The sequence below is a fragment of the Crinia signifera genome, chromosome 4, assembly GCF_055691185.1.
Source record: "Crinia signifera chromosome 4, ASM5569118v1, whole genome shotgun sequence".
Taxonomy (NCBI): domain Eukaryota; kingdom Metazoa; phylum Chordata; class Amphibia; order Anura; family Myobatrachidae; genus Crinia; species Crinia signifera.
In genome coordinates this window covers 54,057,473-54,079,477 of record NC_139220.1, presented here as the reverse complement: position 1 = coordinate 54,079,477, position 22,005 = coordinate 54,057,473, and the positions used below count along the sequence as shown (strand labels likewise).

The 22,005-nt window shown below is 43.6% G+C and overlaps 1 protein-coding gene across 1 annotated transcript in view; it reads left to right on the top strand.

The window, feature by feature from the left end:
* Positions 1–22,005, top strand: part of KCNIP1 (potassium voltage-gated channel interacting protein 1) — a 685,047-nt gene that overhangs the window by 7,727 nt on the left and 655,315 nt on the right. The window lies entirely within an intron of this gene.

Sequence of the window (22,005 nt, the reverse complement as noted above, 5' to 3'; positions counted from 1 at the left end):
TTTACACTTGAGTATGGAATATGACAGAAGAGTATCTAGAGTGTTGTTTCATTCTTTCTTTGAGAAATGTTGCAAGACATGGGTCACGTAGAATCGTACCTGTAAAAATGCTAGTGGATAGGGCTGATCATTGTATACCTCGCTGAGTGCTCTGCAAATGTTAAAGGGCCGTCAAAGCTTTTTTTTAATACTTTATTGCAATTACTGTATGTTTATTATAGCAAAGATGCACAAACTCAAATTCCTGAAGTAGTAACCTAGAATTTGAATCATATCCAAGGCCATTATGCCAATGTGGCAGGCTAATAATCTCTACTTATATAGCAGCATTTTAGGGGCAGAACAGGTAAGAGAATAATTTACTGTGTCCCACTTGTGCAAGTCCACCTAATAATTGTATGAAAGTAAATTGCTCCTGCAACAACAATGGCCTTGTGTTAGAGAACACTGGGGCAAATGTATTAAGCCTGGAGAAGAGATAAACTGGAGATAAAGTGAAAGGAGATAAATCGCCAGCCAATCAACTGTGTTTGAAAATGACAGTTGTGAGTTGATTGGCTTGTGCTTGGTCTCCTTTCACTTTATCTCCAGTTTATCTTTTCTCCAGGCTTAATACATATGCCCTAATGTAACATAAGCACTTTCTCCTGCAGTCAGTGGGCAGTATTCAATGAGGCTGATTCACCATGTTCTATGGCGAATGTGTGCTATTTTCATGCTCTAAGGTCATTTTTTTTACTGAAAAAGTGAATCACCCTATTCAACGTGCAATATTTGCCGACGGCGAACAGTGAATGACGGACAATTCAACTTCTGATAGTCACCACAATTCAATGTGGTTTTTCAATGGGTTTCTCAATGTGATTCGCTGTGAGTGTATTCAATGATCAGATGGCGAATTGCTTTCTAGGTGATTTTCGCCGTGTGTCACCGTGTACCAATCGCCATCTTTTTATGGTGAACTGGAATGTGAACTTTTAAAATAAAGGTGTTTTTTTTTAATTTGCTGTCAAAAAATCAGGAATTTTATTATGTGAAGGGGCATGCTATTTTTATTCATGTGCTTACAATACATGAATATATATTTAATTAAAAAAAAATATATATTTTTTTACACATAACAGCCAGCAGGGGTCCGGGAGCCGAGAGCCGTTCATTATATATTAACTGCTCCCGATCATTACATATGCATAATCGGGAGCAGTGCAAGCAGCTCCTTACCTGGTCCCCTGCTAGGTCTCACGGGGGGCAGCTTGTGCTGCCTGGGTCCCGGGGAGCCCAACTCCCCCCCACATACATTCTGAGGCAGGCAGGGAGACTTCCATCTCCCTGCCTGCCTCCATGCTCCGTCTCCCTGCGGCGTCTGCCGCAGGGGTTAAGTATTGCCGTCAGGGGCATTGGATACTGTGACAGCGAGGGTTGGCAGTGAAGGCTCTAGCCCTCCGGAACATGGCAACTGTGCAGCGAATTCTAAACAGGATTCGCTGCAAATGCCGAGTATTGTCATTGAATACTGCCCAGTGTACTAACAGGGGACTGAATGACAAGCTGAGTAAGATGGAATGGTGATGGCAGGATAAATCCCTTAATTATTTGCACTCAGCACTCCTAGCAGTAACAACGGACCTATGGTGGAAAAAAATTTTATCGTGTAAGGGTCACCTTGGGTGGCAAAAGGAGAAGGAAATGACCCTGGGAGCACTTATTTGCTTGTGTCAGCCATTTTTCATGCTGAATCGGTCTTCAACAAAATGGAAGCTACTCATTTCCTAGGAACCAGTTATCACTGAGGGACAACATGATGAATATTTCTGAGGTATATATGAATAACCAATACTCTATTACATACCTGACATTTATATAATTATATTCCTGGTTGTATTCTGCTGCTAGGTTTCTTTGTAGGTCTAGTTCCACACAACAGCCATTATGATAGTGTGCCTTGCAAAGAACTAGCTCACATCATTTAATTTCTTCATTAGTACCCTACCTAACTGTACTATATTGTGAAACCAGAAATCACGCAGTCAGTGGACATTTTATAACTTATTACTCTGATTCGTTGACACCTTATTTTAGATTTCTTGCAGAATATAAAACAATTCCGAGTTGCGTTGGAAGCTGACTGCACTGATCAATAGCTCGCAGATGAATGACCTATTGGCCGAGTCTACTACCCAGAGAGACAGTACATTACATCATTTTGATGATTATAATTTAAGGATATGATGGAGATTTGTGATAATGTAGAAGAACCCAAATTGCAGGATCAAAGTTCTAATAAAGTGAGATCTTCATGAGTTCTTAAACTGTGGACCTTTCTAGATAAAAGACATACCCAACTCTCATGTGGTAGTGGCATAAAGAGCATAACAAATGTAAAGCTCCCTATTTTATAGCCATGAATATTACTTTATTTTCTAGTACTTTTATTTTCTGCTTTAATGTGCACTTGTGCCATAAGGGTTTCGGATTAAGGGATCTCCTGGGGCAGCTGCTGTCAGTTCTTGCCAATGGCAGAAATTTCTACCTGTGCCAGTAGTGATACTATGGAATGAATTACGGAATCTATTATATAAAGCTCTCAGCAGCTTCTGTACAATCTGTGTCATCATGCACAGTGGGAGCTAGGGTGCAAGCCCTTCCCCATTGGCTCTGACTGCAATGATGGGACATACCAGAGTACTATGCCAAGCAGATTCAGAACTACTGTACCATTGGTCCACTCTTCCAGTCAACCACTGTTTTTCCATGTCACATTCTGCCTCCCCCTGCCACACTCTGCCTCTCCTTGTCACGCACTGCCATGTTGCATTTTGTGAACTTGGGTTTGGGTGAAGGAGGGGGGGGGGTATCAAATTATATTTTTGCACCTGGGTTTCCCACCCACAATTTCTGCCTCTGATGCCAGAAATGGGTAAGTATTACAGCAGGTGGGATGGAGTAGCATGGACTGGACAGGTAGGCAGGATGGGACTGGATGGGGGTTGTATTTGTGCTGAATCCAAATAGTTGGTGCTTATAGGGGCACTCTAAAGCACAGTTGCTGGGATACCTCTGTGCCACCTCAAGATAGTAGCACCCATAGGCTCATACCTTATATGGCTAGCATTACATTTGTCATTGCCTTATGAACTCTGCTGCCTCCAACATCTGCGACTGGTCACTATTAGTGATTTCTTGCATGTATGCCAGATGCTTGTACCTATTTGAAAACCTGTAATTGAAATTTAATGATTCTCTTTCTGCTTTTTATACCACCCTCATTCTTTCTCTGTGCCAATATATCATGGTTGTGAAGCTGTATCTGTGAAACTGAAATAAATGACTTCAAATAATTAGCATACTGCTCTGTGGGTTTCATCTGATGTTAGAGAACCATCGGGAAATGTTCCCTCCATACGCTTTGTGCAGACATCCTTGTTGTATACAGCCTACCAAACTACACTGAAGAGCCAAAAGTCATGGGACAGCCGTATTCATTTTAATAGTAGGTTGCCCCACTGCACTATGACATCTTGTAAGTGATATCTTAAGAGGTAGTCTGAACACCGGCTAGGCTGCTTCTGGCAAGGCAACATAAATTATCTGAGCTCGTGGGTGCCCGACAGATGATACATTTAATTTCCAAAGGCATGCAGACATTTCACATTGATCAATCTACGTGTCAGTGGATGACCACAGTTGCTTCTTAAAACATATGAAAAGAATTGTCAGTGGTAACAGACAAGTGCCCTGGTTCAAATCACATCACATTCAGTGCAAGGAGTACTGTACTAGATGCACATGCAGCAGGTCAGGGCAGTGTTTTTTTTTTATTTTTCCATGGGATATGGGGGCAGTAGACCCACCAGAGTGCTCCAGTAAACACTACAACACCAGACACGGTGTAGTCCAGTGAATCACAGTTCCAGTTGTTTCAGGTTGAAGGTAGAGATGTATTCCAGTTGCCAACAAGACACCGATCAGGATGTTAGTGATTTCATAATAGTGTGGTCAGGTAACATGAGTTGGGTCTGCTGGTCTGCCTGAATATGTAATTGACCAATTAACGCTACATTGCAGTACTTGGTAATGATTTGCAGCCCTTCATGATCTTCATGTCTACAATGATGGAATATTCCAGTAGGATAAAATATTGAGTCATACAGTACAGTAGGTCCCAAGTTGTCTAGAATTGGTTAGGCCACCACATTCACATGACATGAACCCAATCAAGCATTTATGTGATGTGTCCATTCACACCTAAGATCTTGTACCTGGGAAGCTATCGAAACAGCATGGGTCAACATATTTCCAGAGGTCTTCCATCCTCTTGTGGAACTGATGCCATGTTGAGTTGCTGCACTCTACTTCCTGGTGCATGAATGATATGGGATGGGATGCTCTAATCCCTGCTGCCATTTACCGCCCCCCCCTCCCCCGCTACCACAACGATGCTAATCGCATATGCTCTAACATATGTGATTAGTATAGCAACGGGCAGCTCTTGCGATAAGAGCTGCCCATTGCGAAGCAGCCGGCGGAGGGTGAGCGGGTCCCCAGCGGTTCCCCCTCTCTTACCCGGCTGCTACTGCTCTGGGGTGGGTCCGCCTCTTCCTCCCTGCACCCGGAAAAGATGTACATTGCAGGGAAGAGGAGGACACAGGTGAGGGGGGGTCGTTGGGGTCCGTGGGTGGTCGGCGGGGTGGGGTATCACCAGCCTTTGCTGGCAATACCCAATGCAGTGAAAAGCCGGCGGCGTCCGATAATGGGGTTTTTACCACATTTTTCATTTAGAGCTTATAAATATTACAGCAGGTATCAAAATAAATGTGTAGGTGCTAGTACCTCTGTAATCCTTTATTTATGTAATATTGGGGGAGAAGAGAAGTTGTGCTTTAAATATCTAGTCACTGTTGACATTTAGAATGAAGACAGCATAATGTTGGCATGTTCTGGAGGACAACATTCAGGATGTCGTCATTGTTGCCATGGACATGCTGCCGACATTGTGAAAGTTGACAGATAGGGTTAGGGTTCAATTACGGTTAAGGTTTGGGTTAGGCTTAGAGTAAGGCACTCCCATTGGTGACATTCCGGCAATGTCAGTATTATCATATTGAATCTCAACATTGTGGATATTTATTAATTGTGGATTGCGAACAACCTCTGCGTTCTACCTAATATATTGTGTCCCATATCCTCAAAATATCTGCCATTTTACAGTACACCATTAGCATCCAGCTGGGATCATAAATCTACTTATGGACTGTGTGGTGATTTAGGCTGAGATATTTGTATGACGTGTGCTAAGTAAATGACAACGCATTCTACTATAACCATGTTCTCTATAATAACATTAATAGCATTACTGTCTCAGGGGCTTTCACCTAGTACATCCTTTATCTTCAAAAAGACGTCTGCAATAAATATTACAACCCAAAAGCAGACTTGATACCAGGTATACGGTATGTTATTAGTTTTTCTTTTATATTGTTTATAAATTTATATTTATATTGTTTTCTATTACTTGTATTAAGCAATGTTTAAGATCTTTTTTCACCCCAAGTATTGGTTTTGTTTGTATGTATACTCTAGCGTTGTCCTTCACTTAATATTGATAAAGAAGCCAATAGTTATTATATCACTTTTCTTTTATTCAGTTTAACTTATAGGTATTACTCTTTATTGACTGTTTGAGCATTTAACTCAATTCCCAACCATGAGTCTTCGTTTTAGTCCTATTTATCTTTTTAACTAGAATGAGTATTGATTTCCTTAGTCATACAAACACTGAGGTGTCAGAAAATATATGGTCTTGTTAAAAAAAAAAAATGCATATCATAGTAAGCAATAAAAATGAATAGCCACAATCAATTTTTCTATGACAGAGCTACCTTAATAATGAGATGGATTTACAAAGATCACAATATAGTAAATAACACAAAAACACTTAGCTTGCATACTGTAGTACATACAAATAATCTAATCAGCAACTGCCATGCTGGAGTTGTGGCTGATCTGAAAATGGCAAAGCCACCAGATGGGTGGGCGTGGCTTTTGGTAGAAGATGAAGCCTAGCACCATAACCCTCTGTTTAAGTCATGTTGGGGCATGTCTAGTGCTCCCTAAGTACCTGGGCAGCCCTTGGATTCGCTCCCTATACTCATAGATGCTTTACCAGCTACTCTGCAGAGCATGGTGATCACTGCCTCTTTTACCACCATTCCAAACCACCATCCCGGCACAGCTGTACAGTGTCCATTTAGTGGGACTAACCAGTTGGGAGGTATAATATACCATCAGCACAGTGCGTACCTTATATGAACCTTGTTTTATTCTTTTAGAGGCCTACTTTATTTATCAACATTTCCGGCCTGAAATGGAACCATCCTTATCGTCACATATCACAATGATTATTTATTAAAGAAAGGGCAGTTTTTTGATTATTATTATTTTTTTTTCCAAAAGACTGATTTTACTGACCTACAGATGGGACAGGTCCCATCTTGGCAGGGGATGGCGATGGCGACGCCAGCCACCATCCCCCGCCAGCGACATCTGCAAAGCAAGAAGGGGACGCGCGCGCACGAGAGGTGCGCACATCCCCTTCCGACGGTGCTTCCAGCCGCTCCCTCAGGTCACCGCCGGCTTGTCGGCGGTAACCCGGGGTCCCCGCCGCCTGCCCGCACCCCCTTCCTAACCCTGTCCGTCTCCCTGAGGCGGAGACGGACAGGGTTCCCGTCACCCCGCCGACGGAGATTGAGATGCGCGTGCGCATGAGACACACGCGCCTCTCAGTCAGATGGTGAGGCAGGCTGCTGGCGGATCGCCAGCGCTGACGTTCTGGCGATTCGCCAGCAAGAAAAAGGCCTGCCCCATCTGCACAGACTATTAAATCAAAATAACTGCGCTGCTATTTAAGTCATAAATGCCTACTTCTCCCAGGGAGGAGACTCTCCGCTGCACTATATGGAAGGGGTCAAAGCCTGACATCAACAAGCCCAGGTCACGGGTCTACAGGGAGGGGGCAGGGCTAAAATGGCCTGGTTTGCATCATTCTATCCCCCCCCCTCCCAGAAGAGCTGCATATGCCAGTATTTGACTGACGTAGGAGGGAGATATCCAGGGGCATGATCACATTTCCAGGGGGGACCAGAAGGGGACCTGATTTTTGGCCAGTTCAGGAAGGTGGGCAAGTATGAATTAAGTCACCTGTGCTAAAGCATGGATATCACTCGAACCTGGGCTGTTAGTGTGCCTTCATTACTGAGATTAGGAATGCATGGACTACAGTATATCATTTCACAAGTTTAGGTGCACGTGCTTCATCAATAAGGGGGTACATTTACTAAGATGGGAGTTCCATTTCAGATGAGATGTTGCTATCGGCAATCAATCAGAATCTACTTATTTATTTAGCACCTTCTAGAAGATAATAGAAAGAATCTATGAGCCATAGCAACATCCCATCTGAAATAGAACTGCCTTCTTACTAAACAAACCCCTGAGTGTACACCCGCTGAGCAAATCAGAGTAGACACAATAATATCTGGGCTTGGAACATGAAATATTATGCATTTGTGCGTCACTTCATATACATTATCCCTGTGGATGGACTGACGTGTTCAACTGATCATCCACCTTCAAATCATTTTGTTGCACTTATTGGTGATTAACTCTGTAAACACAGGCAAAACATAGGAGCAGCTTTACAACTTCATGCTCATATTTCCCCCACAATTGTTAATGACTGAGAACTTTTGGTGCTTAATTACACACAAAGTACAAATTTGTGGTTTATCCCTCCAGTATAGCATACAATTATGATAACTAATGTCTGTACAAAGTAATGCTTTTCTGTAATCACATACATATTTACTGTCATTTTGTACGGTAAGTGCTTGCCTGATTTAAGAGTAAATAAATGGAATGTGATTACTACACACTGCTGATTAACACTCCCAGTGTGCGATGTAAGTCAACACAGCAGAGGAGCATCACTGAATTCATTATGTTCAGTGTAGAAAACGCAATCATGTACATGCAATCTCCTTCTTCCTTCTTAAGATGCTGTTGAGCAAGTTAGGAGCGATGGAGCTAGAGGAGAAGGAATGTTTAAAGAAATACACCTCTGCAAAAAAGCTAAAGAGGGGAGCAGGGCCGGTGCTAGTGTGTACGGCGCCCCCTGTAAAATATAAATATGCACCCTCTCATAATTTAGAAAAGAACACTTGCTGAATGAATGAATGAATGAATGAATGAAAGGGTGTATAATGCCCACAGAAGTAGTGCCTCTCATACACATGTTCCGAGTCACAGCAGTATCACAGCTAGACATCTTGGTGCCCTGTGACAGAAATGGAATTGGTGTTCCCCTCTCACACACAGACAGGAATGTGTCTTTTACGCATTAAACTACACCCCGTAAGTCCCGCTACACATTATGACACACCCCGTAATGCCTATCACATATTATGCCACATAAGTGCAGCTTACCTGTATGTTGTTGCCAGGAGTTACATGCTCATTGCCAGGAGGTTACTTGCTCAATTCCATGGGTTTCATGCTCCTTACCACAGGGGGTTTCATGCTCCTTGCCAAATAAGGGTTACTGAACATGCTTGTTGCCACAGGGGGTTACATGCTTGTTGTCATGGGGGATTACATGCTCATTGCCAGGGAGAGTTACATGCTTATGGCCCAGGAGGATTACATGTTCATGGCCCTGTGCCCCCACTCACACCCATCTTGTACCTCCTGTATACACATCATACATCCCTCCTGCGCCCCACATTCATACACAGGTATAGGTAGTGTTAGGGCCTTCTGATGCTGACAGTGGCACCCCTCTGCCCTTACAGATAGACAGCATCTAGCCTGGGGCCTGGCAGAGATTTTCGGGTGCTTTGCTCAGCACTTAGCTACAGTAATTCAGTCTGTGGAAGACTTTATAATCAATCTACAAGCCTCCCAGCAATATAAGTAGTGAGGATTTCAGATTGATTACAAAGCCTGCCACAGACTGGATTTGAGGAGTCTGTGCTCAGGCTGGGGCTGTAGTGGAGAGACCAGGTGCTGCCCACTCTTCACGCTACTGGCGTGAAGTCCACATCAGCAAAGTAGCAGAGGAGGGAGAGCACCTATACAGCTCAGCACCTCCCCGCTTTGCAGGACTTGCTGAGTGGGTAGCGCCAGCTCTGGAAAGGAGGGGGAAAACAAATCAAACAGTATGATGAATAAAGACAAAACAATATGCATGGTAATAAGTATGGGCAGCTGCTGTCCCTGGGTTGCAGTGCAAACCGCACATAGAATGGGGGAGGGAGCCATTAAAATCTATAGGTTCCTTTAAAAATATCCGCTAAAAATGCCAGCAGCGCTCACAGCGACTGTTCTATTATTATAAATGAATACAAATAAAGCCAAGTCAATTATTTGAAGTTTAGATAAATATTGCACCCAAAAAAGAATAGTCGCTGTGAGCGACTTTGGCATTTTTAGCGAATATTTTGAGGCTCTCACAGCAACTTTGGCACTCAAAGAGTTACTGCTACATGTAATATGTGTGATGGCTGCCTGACCCCGGGGATCATCTGTTTCATAGTTACAGAAGCAAGATTTCCTTCCTGTATTAGCCTGTTCCCGGGCCCCTGTTAAGCTATCAAATGGGAGTCTAGAGATGGTCCATGCTTATGGAGGCAGCAGGATACTTGCCTGATTTTAAATACTAGTTTCAGGGAGATTATATTTGGTAGTAGATGTTGATAGGGTATGTCTATCTCCATATATGGGCTTATATGTGCTTAAATGGATTCAGTATGAAATCCCGGCAGTCGGGATCCCGGCGTTCAAAATCCCGACGTCTGAATCCCGACCGCCGAAATCCCGACAAGGGGGGGGGACGTGGATCGCCCCCCCTTGCGGGCTCGCTGCGCTCGCCACGCAGCGGGTCCGGTGCCAAGCTACGCTCGGCACGCTAATTTATTCTCCCTCCAGGGGTGTCGTGGACACCCCTGGAGGGAGAAAGTGTCGGGATTTCGGCGGCCGGGATCCCGACCGTCGGGATTTTAACTGCATCCCGCTTAAATGCTTGTTGCAAGATATTTCTAGATATCATTATTAACTATATATGTTGGGAAGTTTTACAAGTATTGATAATAACATTGCTTATTGCATTATGGGGTTTCTTGTTTGCAAATATTTGCTGTGATACTTATTTTCTTCTCACTCAGCACAATATATGTCATAATAAAAGTGATGCTTATGCAATAAATTCCAAATGCAATTTAACCATACTTGCCAGGGACATTGGCCTTTATTCAGATCTGATCACAGTACAAATTTGTTCTCAAAATGGGCAAAACCATGTGCACTGCAGGTGGGGCAGATGTGACATGTGCAGAGAGAATTAGATTTGTGTGAGATATTTTGTTTCTGTGCAGGGTAAATACTGACTGCCTTATATTTACACTGCAATTTAGATTTCAGTTTCAACACACCCCACCTAAATTTAACTTTCTCTATACATGTTACATCTGCTCCACCTGTAGTGCACATGGGAGGTTATTCTGGTTGGTGCATAAATTTCCGAATTCTTTCGGAGCGGTCCGCACGCCACGCTGTGCGGACATCGTACGAAGAAACGCCCACCGGTCCTCCGCATTCGGATGGACTCACACTTTAAGAACAGGGTGTGTTTACGGACGACATCCCAACCTTGAGTATGCGGTGGACACACACATATTCTGCACGGTCTTACAGCATCTGCACGGTCTTACAGCGTCAGAACGGACGGGAACCTGCCCGTACGCACCGATGTTATTGGTGAATGGAAAAGTGACATGGATATTTATATTAGTGATAGCAAGTTCTGTCCATTGCTTGCAGTGTAAATGTGTGTAAAAAATGCAGCCGTGCTTTGAGCATATATTTGTGTGTTTTGTAATGGTCCATTTAAGCTGCAATGGTTCCAATTGAAGCAATGACAAGAGTGTAATTAATGAGTAATGAGTAGAGGAGTGGATTGTATTGTGTTCAGCTGACATTGGTTCAGTTGCGGTTGTACTAATTGGGCGTTCCGAATGCCTAGCGCATGACCGAGTGGTGTCCGCAAAGCAATACTTGCTTATGGACACCGCATATTTTCTGCCTTTTTGTTCGTTTGCAGTCGGTGTTCTGTCCGAATGCACGCCTACCAGAATTAGTGCACTCCCTCGTGTACGCCCATGTTAACGCCCAGTTTAGCCCACTTTGAAACTACGCCCCTTTGTAGTTCCGAATGAAGCCCATATTACGCCTATATTTCACGAGTGAATGCAGTGCACTTTTCTGTACGGTACGGTATTAGTGAGAACGAGTACGGAGACCTTGCGTGGCACATGCGCATAGCGTTGCCCACGTATGCGCAGACGGCTAAAAAACGCCATCCGAAAGAATTCCAAAATTTACGCATCGACCAGAATAAGGCCCATGGTTTTGCTCATTTTGAGAACAAATTTGTACTGTGATCAGATCTGAAAAAGGGCCATTGTGAAGATGGCACCTAGAAGCGTTCACTGCTGCACCTGAGAGGCATGTCATAACATAAAATGACTTACATCCAAATGTAGATGAACCCCAAAGTTAGTAAGATCTACTGTACCGTACAGTACTTGTTGAAGAAAAAACACTGATACGGGTCAGGGCTTGTTCATGTATTTGTTTTGTAAGTGGTTCCATATAAATGTTTAAAAATGCATGTACAGTAGCTATAGGGATCATTGTGCTTTTTTAACCAATGTAGGGAAATGGCAATGATAGTTCTATTTGAATAAATTTATCTCTGATGTCTGTTTTAATATTGTTTAGGTGAAATAAGGGAGATTGCTAGACTCTTCAGGGAGAAAGGGAGATTACTTCTAGTTAAGGGAGTCTCCTGCAGAATGCAGGAGGATAGACAAATATGAGGAGGACTGGAGCAGAGTCCTGCATCCCTAGTGCAGCCATGGCTGTGAAACACACTAAGGAGATTATTCAGGTTGGTGCGTAAATTTCCAAATTCTTTCAGAGCGGTCCGCACGCCACGCTGTGCGGACATCGTACGAAGAAACGCCCACCGGACCTCCGCATACGGACGGACTCCCACTAGAAGAACAGGGCGTGTTTACGGACGACATCCAAACCTTGCATGTGCAGTGGACACACACATATTCTGCACGGTCTTACCACGTATGCACGGTCTTACCGCGTCAGAACGGACTGGGAACCTGCCCGTACGCACCGATGCGGTGTATTTTCGCAAAACTCACCACTATTATCTGAACTCCGAAATCGGTCACATGACCCACTTATGCAATTAGGCAACCTCATTAGAAAGTGTTTGTTTGGAATTGGAATCAATTAAATCCTAATACATACTTAAACACATTACTACCACATTCATTACAGACATTAACCCTTACATCATGTGAAGTGCTATATATTCATTGTCACCCCTTTATCTAGGTTTTATGTATGCATATTAGGTGCATGTTCAGGTGCACCCGTACTGATTGGGCGTTCCGAATGCCTAGCGCATGACCGAGTGGTGTCCGCAAAGCAATACTTGCTTATGAAGACCGCATATTTCCTGCCTTTTTGTTCGTGTGCAGTCAGTGTGCTGTCCGAATGCACGACTACCAGAATTAGTGCACTCCCTCTTGTACGCCCATGTTTACGCCCAGTTTAGCCCACTTTGAAACTACGCCCCTGTGTAGTTCCGAATGACGCCCATATTACGCCCATATTTCCCGAGTGAATGCGGTGCACATTTCTGTACAGTATTAGTGAGAACGAGTACGGAAACCTTGCATGGCACATGTGCATAGCGTTGCCCACGCATGCTCAGACGGCTAAAAAACGCCATCCGAAAGAATTCGGAAAATTACGCATCGACCAGAATAAGGCCCTAAGTTTGAAATAATTGGGTAATGAAATCTTGGTCTAGATAAGGCAGAATGACACCAGGGGTGAAATGTAATAGGATGAGAGATTCAGAAAGTGAGAGATTTGGCAAGATATCTTCAGTTTTTTTAAAGCGGTAATCATTTACACTTCATAATCAAACTGGTTTTGCAGTGTAAATGATTGCCGCTTTAAAAAAACCCTGGAGATTTCTTACCAAATCTCTCGCTTTCTGATTTTCTCACCCTATTACATTTCACCCAGGGTGAGAGAAGCGACTGGATACAGGGATCTACTTCTTATCAATGGTTGGATAATGTGCATTATGTATTGCTGCATGCCTCAGTAATGTACTGAAGAATGAAGTTGCTCTTCAGTTTACCAATGTTCCAAAGTGGAGATTTACCGTTTACTCCATCTCATTGGCGGCTTAAAAGGTTACAGTGTAATGCCCATGTGTGGCTAAGTTGTGACCTGAGCTGTGACCTGGAGGCAGTCCAGTGAATGTAATGTGCCATCCTTTGATGGGTTATCAAGTGGCACAATCAATGCCCCATCTCCATATAGGTGATTTCGCAGTGGAAAACCTCTTCTCAAACTGAAATAAGAATGGAGTCTAAATGGGTAGGACATACCATCCTGTCCCTGTAAGCTGCCCCAGTTAAAAATACATATAATAAAAAATAAAAAAAAATAATTCAGAGCTAGTGGCTTTTTTTGATTATTCTATAAAATCGACTGAGGGCTTATAATCAATTAATGAAAATAGTAAAATTAGGCTGTGGGTGCTAGACATTACTGTTATGCCCAGCCGGACCCCCCTCCCCCTCCTCACTTGACTTACCGCAATCCGGCTCCTGCTTCCCCATCTCCTCTTCCACTGAGCTGCAGCCTAGAGGTCCCGGTGCACAGGCTGGTGAGCCAATGAGAGCTTGCGTACCAGCAGCCGCTCTGGTTGGCTGCCGGTATGCAAGCTGTGATTGACTCAAAAGCCGGTGCAGCATTTTAATTGGGTTGAATAAGCCTGCGCGCAGGAACCTGTTCAGCGTTGGTGGGGGTAGGCGTTGCGGTGGGCAAAATGAGCTGCCGGGGCCCAGAACAGCTGTACCCACAGCAACCCCTTATGGGCAGCCCTTGTCACATCAGCAATTTAGTAAAAAAAATGGTTTTACACGTTATATAGTGTTATATTATGTGTCTAAAAAATAATACAAAAAAAGGCATGTTGATAGGCCTGTGTATTTACACCGTCTGCTGTCTGAGTAATTATGCCACAGTGAGGCTTTGATTACAACTTTGCCCTTGACAAACAAGGATGGCAAGGAAAGCAAGCCGTTAAGATATAAAACCTTATAGGTGTATTCAGCGCCTTTCAAGTCTGTTGGAAAACATTAATTACACATGATTTTCACCACTGGTTGTCTTCCAAGCTTTAACGCATTTTAAACTTTGAACATATAATACACATGGAATAATTACTAGCACTGATGTGATCGCATAATGTTCAGAAATAAAATGAAATAACAGAAATGTTTCCACTACACAGGAGATGATTAGTGACTTTTACTTAATGCAAACTGCAAGCAATTTACCTGGTTTCCCCCATGCTGCGATAATTAAATTTGTTCAATTTTCAAAGAAAAGTTTAAAAAGTATTTTAAAAGTGGATAATTGTACCCCATGCTTTACACATCAGCATACTGTAAGTGTGTGTACGGGGGAAGCGGTCATCTATTAGAATGAACTTAGGTCTACAGTCATTAGGTCGACCCCACTAGGTCGACTGGCAGGAAGGTCGACCTGACTTAAGGTCGACATGGGCCAATGTCGACATGACTTAAGGTCGAATTTGCATAAAGGTCGACATGAGGAAGGTCGACTGGTCATAAGGTCGACATGGGGTTTTTCACTGTTTTTTGAGCCGACATGTGCCGACAGGCGGTATTTCATGCCCTACCATCCACTAGGGCGTGGTGGGAGAATAAAATAGTGTGCCGAGCGCAGCGAGGCACCGTGCCCGAAGCATCGCGAGCGAAGCGAGCGATGCGAGGGTCCGATTCTCATTGCTCAACTGTGTCCATGTCGACTGTGTCGACATTCGGATCAAAAAACAGTGAAAAACCCATGTCGACCTTATGACCAGTAGACCTTCCTCATGTCGACCTTTATGCAAATTCGACCTTAAGTCATGTCGACCTTGGCCCATGTCGACCTTAAGTCAGGTCGACCTTCCTGCCAGTCGACCTAGTGGGGTCGACCTAATGACTGTAGACCTAAGTTCATTCTTACAGATGTACCGATTCCGTGTACGGGGCTTTACACAGAAAATCATATATACATATAGAAAAGGTCAAAACCAAGATTGACTCATGGATTAACCCAGGGCTGGGCAACACCGGCCCTCCAGATGTTAATGAACTACACATCCCAGGATGCTTTGCATTAGTTTTGCTATGTGGCCATGCTGAAACTGATGCAAGGCATGCTGGGATGTGTAGTTCATCAACATCTGGAGGGCCGGTGTTGCCCAGCCCTGGATTAACCCATCACAAAATCTCTTAAACCACAAGGCCTACAATCTTGAAACATGATAGGTAGCTTCTCCTTAGGTCCTAGGTGCTTGCTAAGAACCGGTTTTACAAATGTCATTGTCCATCCACTGAAATCACGAAAAAGGCGTAAATCATCAATATGCCATTTTTCTCTCATTCTACAGCCCAAAAAGCTGAAAAGGTTTCTCATGAGTTCTGGTGACTACTTAAAGAGTATTAATAAATCGATATTGTCATGCCAATACCATTGCCTGGGTGCGCCTGTAGGTACGCCAGTGGAGTGACTCATCTTGAAATCTCTTAAACCACCAGGCTTACAATCTTAAAACTTGGCAGGTAGCTTCTGCTTAGGTCCTAGGTGCTAGCTAAGAATGAGTTTTACAAAAAAACACTATTCATAAATTTGCTATGTTATCTCTCATTATACGGGCTTAAAATGACAAGTGACACCATCATCCTTCAGCATGCGATTCCTGTATAGGTGTGAACACAGTAACGATGCTCAGTGGAGATAATAATCACCAGTGACAGCACAACGGTTTAAAGATCCACGCTGCAGGTTTATTTTCCACATAGATAGGTAATTCACAGTTGAACATTAGCAGTTACCGGCAAGCCACAGGTGTGGTGTTGAGTTGAGCAGTGAGTTGAGCAGTGTTTTGCAGCATCTGCATTGTTAGGTCTCACTTGCACTGGGAGTACAGCTGCTGGAAATTACTGGACACAAATTTGTGTTTACCATCTCCACATTCCTTTGGGGGGAATTTACTAAGATGTGTATTCTACTTCACATGTGATGTTGCTATGGGCAACCAATCAGATCCTGTCTACTATCTTCTAGAGGGTGCTAAATAAATAAGAAGTAGATTCTGATTGGTTGCCCATAGCAACATCACATGTGAAGTAGAATAAACGGTACTTGTTTCCTAGCATGGCGCCCATCGCATGGCATCGTGTACCTTATTTAGTGGTGTGCGATGCGATGCTTGTACAATTAAATATCGCATAGCAATGCATGCCAGCAAATGGGATGTGATGCGATTTTTAAATGTAAAAGCACCCATGCCATGAGATGTGATGGGTTCTTACAATGAGATGTAACCCCCAGTATCCATGCCATCCCACAGCGAGGGGCGGCGGTACGCATCCTCCGAACTTTTCATACCCCCACTTTCCACGTCGGTGTGGAGTTGATTTTAGATAGTGTGGCGAGCCCGAAGTGTGGCGAGCGGACGCAGAATACATGTAAAGTAATCCGTGTCCCCTCACGGGGCTCGCTGCGCTCGCCGCGCTTCGGGCTCGTATTCCGCGTTTCCTTGTAGGGCTCGCTGCGCTTGCCATGCTGCGGGCTCAGTGCCTTGCTGCGCTCACCACACTGTCTAAAATCAACTCCACGCCGACGTGGATAGTGGGGGTATGAAAAGGTCGGAGGATGCGTACCGCCCCCGCTCGCCACGCTTTGGGATGCTGTGGATACTTGGGGCTACATCTCATTGTAAGCACCCATCACATCTCATGGCATGGGTGCTTGTACAATTAAAAATCACATCGCATCGCATGCGCTATATTCAAGGGGGATGCGATGCAATGATATTTTTAGGAGCCCATACAATGGAAATCGTGGGCGCCGTTCTAGGAAACAAGTACCGAATAAACATCTTAATAAATTTCCCCCTTTGTGTGCTACTTATGGAAAGGCCTGGACGCTTACTTGTGTTTACCAACTGAGGCCAGAAAGTCTGATACTTTCAAGTGCATCACATACACTTTGCACCCTTCAGAGAGTCAGGAATTACAGTATAGCAGAAGCTGTGTATTTATGTTCTCAATGCGCCCCTTCAAAAACCCGGGTTTTTATTGCTGGGTTCTTGACGAATAATAGATTGTCTCAGCTCACAGACCCCGTTCATACTGCACCTTAGACCCAGGAAATTCCTGTGTCTGCCCCGTTTACACTGCTTCTCTGGTCTGCCCTGCCAACAAGTATGAGGAATCTAACAGCAGCTAATATTGGCTGTTGGAAGAGCAGCTTTGATTTTCCTTACAGGCACCACCACTCTTCCTCCGCTTGAGATCATGCACCTTGGAGTACTTCTTACGAAGTGCTTTAAGTTTGTTCACAATCTGTTGCTGGGTTTTATGGATGCCATGGGCAGACAGTATTTTTGATATGTTGTAGTACACTGTTAAATCCTTGACAGTACCAGTCACTTGCTTCTTTATTCCCTCCTCGTCTCTCACAGCCAGCAGCTCCAGCACCTCCACATGTCACCTGATCTCATTCCCCAATCAGCTTGCTTTTTCAAGTCATGTGTGACTTGGACACCTGTGTAATTCCCAGGAATAACCCTGCAAAAAAACTATGTGCAATTACAGGGGCATTACACCAGGGAATTTCACTCACACCCATTCACACTGACACAGGAAATTACTGCTTGCCCTGGCAAAAACCCGTGTTTTGCAGCAGTGAGAATGGCGTATGATCTGAAAGGGACACTTTAATAGCACTTTAGCTCCAGAATCATGGAAGGAGGCAGCTTTTCATTACTCACATAACACCCTACTTGGTAAATCTGTCTCCTTTCTTATGTGTAGGAGCCTGAGAACTGATAACCTTTGTCAGGATTCTGCTTCCAGCTGAGCCTTGTCAAATATATTTGTGGCCATAAGAGAACAAACTGTGCAAAATTACTTTGCAGACACTTTATTGTTTGAAAGCTTTAACCCTCATTTGTGTTTTATGAGAAAACTTTGAACTGGAAATGCAGCTTAATGAAGCAACGCAGAATTGTAGGAAATCTCTGAGACGAGTAACGCTTAAAAGAGTATAAAAATAATCCAGTAATTAAACTCTATTTCTCTTATTATCTTTCCATTCGGCTTAGAAAAAATGTATAACAATGATCATTCTGTGTAAGGGTAAATTAATAGAAAGCCAATGTCTGACAATGTGCTGCAGCAGTTATTAGGCACCAAAGACCTTTACTCTCTTGTAACCTCTCCATTGCATTTTCATTGCCTTTAGCAATAGACGGTTCGGTTTGTTGGGAGATTCCAGCTGTCTGAAAAATTAAGTTTTTCTCATCTAAGATTTTATTATACGCATGGGGCGGGATGAGTTAAGCATCACTTTACTGATGAGGCTCATCCCACAACTTAGTACATCTATACTAATTATGTACTTACATATGTGATTAGTAATGCAAAGGACAGTGCTCTCGACAGTGAGGTAAGTTCGTCCCAGTTGCCCGGAGGCAGGATAAATATTGGTGTCCCCCCAATACCTCTATCAGTAAGGTGTCTGTCACCAGTAAGACAGGTCATGGGTTCTAATATAGGGTGTGACACTTGCAAAAATGATGTTCGGAGGGGTAGTCAGCCACAGAAGTGATATCAACAGCTTTCAATTAACAGATTCAAACTTGCAGGGGAGAAGAGGTGCCCCCTTGGGAGCAGGAGCCCGGCGGCAGATGACTCCATTGCCTCCCAGAGTTACGCCTCTGGCTCTCGATAAGAGCTGTCCTTTGCGAGGTCTGGATTTCTGGGTTTCAGCCCCAGAAGTTTCTCTGATGCGTCGGCTGCAGAGGGTGCTGGGAGGGATTGGGTTGGATCCCTTTAGGAGGAAATTGTGGAAAGAAGTCCATATACTTCTATGACATAATTAACCGATCGAATCCCAGCCCCTGAATGCAACATTTAGGATATATGCACTTGAATCTGAATCACACACCAGTTCATTCTATAAATTAATCTTGTTTTTGTTTTGTTTCTTACTTAAAGTAGTGCGCTATTACTGTCTCCTTGGTCTCCCGAGGAGCGCTCACTGCACATTCCGAGCCAGGGTGCCTTCTGCACTGCTTACCGCATGTCTTTTCTCCATCCTCCTTACTGCACGGACTTATCTCAGAGTGTCACTGAGCCATTATAGACATGACATTGGTAGTTCAATTGGCTCTTGACAAAACCAAGTGGTTCTTATCTGTTGTCGATTCTATAGCAGTTTGTTTACAAGTAGGTGCATGTATTGATGTAATTGTGGGCAATTTATCCTGGGTCTCATGCAAATGTAGGCTGATGGAGATGACAACTGTGCATCCAAAATGTATTCCAACAATCGCACTTACTTTCGAGCATGCAATGTGGCACATCATCTTCCAACTTGCCTGCTACTCTGAATCAACTCCACAAGGGTTAGAGTTACCGTAGCATGAAGGTTAACCCTATTTTCTAATGTTGTGCACCCTTTCCCATTTTTCTACTACATAAGAGGTAGCTTAAACCACTTCTTTACACGACTTTTAGTTTAAACATGCCAAACCCATGGCTTGATTCCATGGGTTGGGCATGTAGTGCCTTGCATTTTGAACACTGAAGAGCACACTTGCACTTGCCTACCAGGAGCGGCCTCCCTTTTTTGCCCTGATTTAAGCTATCTAAGAAAAAGGGACCATACATCCTTTGGAGGATAAAATCAAAGGGTTTTACCCTATATAGGTTTTTTTTTTTTCATTTTGGATTCAATTACTTTGCGGCAGCAAACAATAGCAAAGTAGTGAGATCGTAGCCAACTTAGGAATGGTACCTGCCATGTACCAATTTAAGGAAGATTGAAAAATGGTAGTTAAGAAGTAATATCCATTCACTGTGGTTATAAGGCCATCTATTGCAGAGGATTCTGTAGAATCTTCAGGAACACCTTAGTAAACTAAGAATACGTGTCCAGTTTATTCAGTAGAATCCTTATAAAGACAATTATGGTTTGTATAACGAAAAAGTTTTATATCCCTGATGAAGACTCATAAAGAGACAAAATGCGCCAGGTACTTGTTGTCATCCATAATCTAAGGAAATCACTCCTAAAACAAGAATTTTGCCAAGAAAAGCTTGTTTTAATATTTGTATTTTAATAAATGTTTTACATATAAGAAAATAATCTTTGTTGCTTATGGATTTATAAAATAAGGAAAGACAGGAATTACCACTTATTATCTGTGTATGGACGCAATATAACACTATTGTGTGTGTATAATATATATATATATATATATATATATATATATATATATATATATATATAGGAACAGGGAATAAGCGGCACTCAGGAGACTTCTTTGCGGTGAAAAAATAGTAGACTTTATTCAAATGTCCAACATGTTTCGGGTACAACCTGTCGTCAGGGATAAAGTGCAATGAATAACATACATACATATATACCCGTTCCAGGACACACCCAGTGATTAAAATTTGACTCACAACAGCCTTGACAAGCCCCAGCCTGTGGTACTTTCAGCCAGCAGCAGCTGGGGCTTGTCAAGGCTGTTGTGAGTCAAATTTTAATCACTGGGTGTGTCCTGGAACGGGTATATATGTATGTATGTTATTCATTGCACTTTATCCCTGACGACGGGTTGTACCCGAAACATGTTGGACATTTGAATAAAGTCTACTATTTTTTCACCGCAAAGAAGTCTCCTGAGTGCCGCTTATTCCCTGTTCCTGTATTGGCCGTCTAACGACCTAAGAAGGCACCTGAGCAAGGAACTTACTTATTCGTTTGGGAGTGCCGGGCATCCCTGTCTGTATATATAGTTCCGTGGGTTGACCGCACTCTCACTTGTGGAATGAAGTATTGGTGGGGTGCGCATAGAGGGTACTGGAAAAAGATCCATGCCGTCAAATCTAGTGGAGTTCTCCCATCTGGGAATGTGCACTCGCCACACTATCAAAGAGACATGCTCTGATAAAATTCAAAAAGCTGTCGTTAATTCATATGAGGACATCAACAGCTTGTGCCAACTTTTATAAGCCCCGACGTTTCGGTCCTACATCCGGACCTTTATCAAGGAGCCTGTAATTTGCATAACATAAAGCATATCACTAACATGTGAATGCATCAAGTGCTCTGAAAACAGAGCACAAAAACATGAACATTACAACAAGTTACAGCCATGTACTTACATAGGCAGAAGTGGTCATGTATTTACATCAGTAAGTCAAACGCAGATCAGCATGGTGCAGGAACGCCAACCATGTCTGCCAACTGCCCAGGCCCGGACTTATATACCTGAAGTCAGGAAGTCACGTGTGCAGCATTTTCCCGCCAATGCGCGGGTGTTGCCGTTGGATAGGGATCCAATTAGGGACGCTATGCGGGTCACCATACCGGATATCCGGTAGGAGGAACGCAGGCGCTACAGAAACTGGTAGTGAGGGGGACACGCTGGGAGACACGCTGCGGTGGACCGCATCGTATTGCGTGTCATTGGACCGGAAGTCCGGTCTGTGCAAATGACGTGCTAGATGGTCAGACAAGTAAACGGCACGCAGCGGTGAACCGCTTTGTCATGCGTGTCAAATAGCCGGAAAACCGGTCTGTCAATCAAGTTAGTACTGGTGTTGAAATTCCAAATACTTGACCATTTGCGCATGCGTCCCTGGCTAGGTCAAAAATGGGCTATATACACTAGGGGATAATGAAACGTGACTTTAGCACTTCAAATAATGCCGGGGACCTGCTGTTACGATAGCATCACAGTATTGTATGTCA